We start from the raw sequence: 6,057 nt of genomic DNA on the forward strand, positions 1-6,057 counted from the left end.
CCCCTTTCTTCACATGACTCCATCATCAGCAAATAAAGTCACACTAATAGACCTATATACACTACTTTAAAAGTTATTTATTAGGACTGAACTGGACTGATACTACTCCCTTGCGGAATACAACTTTCCACAACATAACTGGAGCTATAACTCGTTAGGAACGAAACTTACTGATATTACCCTCTGTTAAAAAGGTTAAAAGTTGTTTCATCTATCATCCCTTTCATTCCCATTTAGCTTGGTTTCACTTCTGTTTCCATTTATTTTAAGGAGTAATAGACAGACAAAAAGCATGAAATTAACAAAATTACATTAGCAAAATTCAATAAGTCATTATCTGCATTTTTATGCCGATGAATGTTCTATATAAAATCTCTATGTTAATAAGACAAAAGCTGATATTTGCTTACATGTATGCAGGGACACATAAGCCCTCTATAGAGCACTATGGCCAAAATAGCCGTCATTCATTTCTCTGTGGTTCAGTTCAGTTTAGTTTATTTCGGTATCTGTCATAGCATACAATGCCTATAAAAAGTATTCACCCCCCTTGGATGTTTCACCCTTTTGTTGCTTTTATACATGAAATCATGGTCAATATAATTTGGCTTTTTTGACAAGAATTTGCAAAAAAAGCTTCTTTCATGTCAAAGTGAAAACAGATATTTACAAACTAATGTCAATTAATTAAAAATATATAGTGTAAAATAAGTGTTTGCATAAATATTCACCCCCTTTAAAGTGACTGACCTAATTCAACAGAGGTCCAGCTAGTTGATGCCAGCAGTGTCACAATTAGTGACATGGAGATCACCTGAGTGCAGTTGATGTGTGTCAAGTGACTGGAGTATAAAAACACCTGTGTCTGGGAGGTCCAGTCTCTGGTTCATCAGGATTCCTGCTCCAATTGCAACATGAAGACAAAAGAACACTCCAAGCAACTCAGAGAAAAGATCATTGAAAAGTATAAGTCAGGAGATGGCTACAAAAAGATTTCCAACTCACTGGACATCCCACAGAGTTCAGTTAAATCCATCATTAAGAAATGGAAGGAGTATGGCACTTGTTTAAATTTGCCTAGAGCTGGCCGTCCTCACAAACTGAGTGACCGGGCAAGAAGAAGACTGGTGAGGGAGCCACCAAGACACCTCTGACCACTCTGAAGGAGTTCAAAGCTTCAGTGGCTCAGATGGGAGAGACTGTACATACAACAACTGTTGCCCGGGTTCTTCACCAGTCGAAGCTGTATGGGAGAGTGGCAAAGAGAAAGCCACTGTTGAAAAAAGCTCATATGAAGTCTCGCCTGGAATTCGCCCAAAGGCATGTGGGAGACTCCAAGGTCAAATGGAAGAAGGTTCTTTGGTCTGATGAGACAAAAATTGAGCTGCTCTCTGGCATGGTGATGGCAGCATCATGCTCTGGGATGCTTCTCAGCAGCAGGCCCTGGAAAGATTACATTAGAAAAATATCGCCAAATCCTGGAGGATAATCTGACTCAGTCTGCAAGAGAACTACGACTTGGGAGAAGATTTATTTTCCAGCAAGACAACGACCCCAAGCATACAGCAAAAGCTACACAGAAATGGTTCAAAGACAACAAGGTGAATGTTCTGGAGTGGCCAAGTCAAAGCCCAGATCTCAATCCAATCGAGAATTTGTGGCTGGACTTGAAAAGAGCTGTTCACGCCCGATCCCCGAGCAACCTGACAGAGCTTGAGCTGTTTTGCAAGGAAGAATGGAGACAAATTGCAGTGTCCAGATGTGCCAGCCTGATTGAGACATTTCCACACAGACTCAGTGCTGTGATTGCAGCCAAAGGTGCATCTACCAAATACTCACCTGAAGGGGGTGAATATTTATGCAATCATTTACTTTACCTTATATATTTTTAATTAATTGACATTATTTTGTAAAAATCTGTTTTCACTTTGATATTAAAGAGGTTTTTTTGTGCAAATTCTTGTCAAAAAAGCCAAATTATATTGACCATGATTTCATGTATAAAAGCAACAAAAGGGTGAAACATCCAAGGGGGTGAATACTTTTTATAGGCATTGTATATTTATGTAATATTGGGTCTGTCGCAATTCAAATAATCTTTGTAGACAGTATTTTATGTATTGCAATGCTTTTAGACAGTTTTCTTTTGAAATTATTTACGTGTGATTTTCAATTTATAAAAAGATTATTAATCACACCCTGGAATTTATTCTGGCTTTCTATTTTAACATCATTGATCCTAATTTTGACTTGATTTTTGATTAGCCTAAAACCAAATATTATAATCTTAGTTTTACTTAAATTCAGTGATAACTTGTTAGTGTCAAACCATTAATTTATAACTTTCAGCTCTCTTTACACTATATATATAAGTTCTACCAAATGCTTTCCTGAACACTTTATATTAGTATAATCCGCAAACAGAACAAATTTTAACAATTGAGACTTCAATCAAATCTGATTAATACAGTATAAACAGTTTGGGTTCCAAGATGGAACCCTTTGGCACCCCACAAGAGACCTTCAGTAAATTAGAGTCAACACTGTTTAAGTGTACATATTGATATCTGTCTTCAAGATAACTGTTCAACCATGACTACCATGCTATTCCTCTGATGCCATATCGTTCCAATTTCTTCAATAGTAAGCTATGGTCAATGATGTCGAAAACTTTTTTAAATATACAAACACCCCCACAGTATATTCCTTAATGTCCATTGCAGTAGATACCTGTTCTGCCATTTCCATCACTGCCATTGAGGTGGATCTGTTTGCTCTAAAGCCATAATGATGATCACAAAGTAAGTTATGTTTTTCTATGAATGTCAAGTCTTTGCTCAAAGATTTTTTCTAGAATTTTTGAGAATTGTGTAAGCAGTAAAATTGGTCTTTAATTGGAAAATAAATGTCTATCTTCACTTTTTTAAATGGGATCTATATTCATTTTATTGGGAAATATATCGGTTTGTAAGGACAGGTTGCAGATAAGAGTCAGAGGTTTCACTACACATGATATGATATATTTTACTAATGACATGTAAATTTCGTTCCAGTCTATTGACTTTTAATTCTCCGATTATCTTACAATGTAATATATCTCATGTTTCTCAACCCCTCTAATAAAAATAGAGTAGATGTTTCTTGGCACAATTTTTTCTTCCATCCCAAACTTATTTTGTGGGTCAACAATCTGTTTTGCTAAGTTAAGTTATCCGACATTTACAAAGTAGTAATTTAATTCATTGGCAATTTCATAAACTTTGTTTATGAGTGTATTGTCTTTTACAAAATAATTTGGATAGTCTATTTTTCTATGACCTGTTAAGTAATCTCCATGTCCTTTGTGTGGTCTTTCTATATGTCTCCAGAAGTTTAACATAGTATTCTTTCTTGTGGTATCTTAATATATAATTCTCTTAATTCACGTATGTTTTTGTTCAAAGAATCCAGATGGATTTTCTGCTCCGTATATCCATAAATGTAAGGTGTTAAAAGCTGAACCCTGTTGTGAACTAAAAAACAGAACAATATCTACCTTTCACCTTTATTTATTTATTTATTTATTTATTTATTTATTTATATATATATATATATATATATATATATATATATATATATATATATATATATATATATATATATATATATATATAGGGAGAGAACTCAGGAACCGTTGTGCACCATCAGGTTTCAGCTCTGAAAAGTTATAATGAAAACAATAAGAGTGTAAAGATGTTATTAATTATAGCAACATTAATTCAACAGTAAAATTAATAATACTTGTCTGAATCCTGCAGCTCTGCAGTCAGAGATACCGGTCTAGAGGTAACAAATGCATAGACTAGTTTCTCAGCAACCCTCTGAGACAGGATGTTCCTAATTTTCTGAATATTGCGCAGGTGGAAGAAAGCTGTCCTAGAGACTTGTTTATGTGTGGGTCAAAACATGTCCTGGTCAAACATAACTCCAAGGTTCCTCACTAGGGGCCAAACTAATACCATCCATTGTGACTCTCTGGTCAGACAGTGTTTCTCTGAGATGTTTGGGGCCAATTACAATGACCTCAGTTTTGTCTGAATTAAGAAATAAAAAATTCTGGGTCATCCAGGCCTTGATGTTCTTGAGACATTCCTGAAGTGATTACATTACATTGCATTTCATTTAGCTGACGCTTTTATCCAAAGCGACTTACAATGAGTGCATTCAACCATGAGGGTACAAACCCAGAACAACAAGAGTCAAGCATGTACAATTTTCTTCAAGAAAGCCAAACTACAAAGTGCTATATGTATGTGCCATATAAGTGCTACTAAAGTGCTACTTTCAAAAAAATGTATTATAATTTTTTATCCAAGGTAAAGTCGGAAGAGATGTGTCTTTAGCCTGCGGCGGAAGATGTGTAGGACAGCAAATAGTCGTGATTTTGTTGAGTGGTTAGCTTGCAGTGAGGGTGCAACAAGCCGATTGGCAGATAGCTGGGTAGAAAAGCCAGAGATAAAGTCCCTTTTGCGGGTAGCTGACTGGACAGTTGTGACAAGGTGTTGGGTATGTGTGGAACGGGTGGGATAGATAATAGATGAAAGGTTACAGTAAGGTTGTAAACGAGTGCAAGGCCTATAGTATCTACGAGTAGATATGAGCAGCGTTATACTCAGCCTCCCCCGAAAGACTCCAACTTTGTCTTCATCTGACGAATCTTCACTGACGCTGAAGCTGACACTTCAAACAATTCCTGTTTTTTTACACCAGAGTCATCGAAGATTAGCTACAGCTGTGCTGACCACACCCCCTGCTAATGAGTCAATCAGGCACCATGTGGTAATGGCTTATTTAAAGAATATACTCAGCCTAAATCCAAGCAGTCCAGTAGTATGGAACCCCCAGACGTCCAATGCACACTGATTAGATTCATCAGGCTTCATAGATATGTACTGCTGGGTGTGATCTGAGTAACTGTGATGATCAGTTATGTTAGTTAAGTCAGTTACATCAGTTATGTAGGTTACAAAGGTCACAGAAGTCACTCAGTAGAAACTGGAGGTTTTTGTTATCTTTATCAATCGATTAATCAATCAAATTTTATTTGTATAGCCCATATTCACAAATCACAATTTGTCTCATAGGGCTTTAACAAGTTGTGACATCCTCTGATTTGCATATCTGCAGAAAAAGACCAGATATTTAATCCACAATCAGAATCTTGATCCACAATGTGGCCGTAGCTGCGACCCTGGATTTGCAATGATAAAGCATAAGGACTCCATGGGAGAAGTCAAGTCAGTAACATTAATTTTTGAGACATTAATGTGATGAAGAGGGAGAAGAGGAAAGAGAGCGATCATCTTAACTACGCTACAATCCCTTATAGCGTATCCTCAAAAGTTTTTTGACAACAGAACATGCAATATAGCATACACGTATCCAACAGTAATATCACTTTATTTTTAATTGCAGTTTATAAAACACAATTACGAAGCAATATGAGGACACAATACTTAAGAGAAATTACCTTGTTCTCTTGATCTTTAGGGAAACCTAGTGTGGGTAGCCCAAGAGCTCATCTACATGATGTGCCGACTAGTCAACTTATGTTTCAATGGAGACTGGATTTCTTTGGCTTTGAAAACATTATTATGTTATTTGTTCTGTGTCGCTGTTAGGAGTCTGAAGTGTGGCACAGGCACATCTTATAAATGATCAGTAAACAAAAATAAAAGAATGAACATGGCATGGACCCATAAAATGGTTTATAAATTTGGTCATTAAAGTTTAACCAAACCCCTAGAACAGTTATTTTCAGAGAAAAAACAATATATCTGGATATTTAGTCGAGAAAATATGTATTTGGGAATTCGGACATTTTTAAATAATGCTCTACGTCGTAGAGTCTACGAACACAGAAGTAGAAAAGAATAAAACAGATGTGAAGGGAGAACACCATAACTGTATGCAGTGTCTCAACCATCCATGCCCCGGATCAATAACAAGGAAGTAAACGTTCACAAAATAGTCCAAATCTCCCTGAATAAATCACAATCAGATGTAGTTGCTCTGAGA

The sequence above is a fragment of the Hippoglossus stenolepis genome, chromosome 18 (assembly GCF_022539355.2).
Source record: "Hippoglossus stenolepis isolate QCI-W04-F060 chromosome 18, HSTE1.2, whole genome shotgun sequence".
Classification (NCBI taxonomy): domain Eukaryota; kingdom Metazoa; phylum Chordata; class Actinopteri; order Pleuronectiformes; family Pleuronectidae; genus Hippoglossus; species Hippoglossus stenolepis.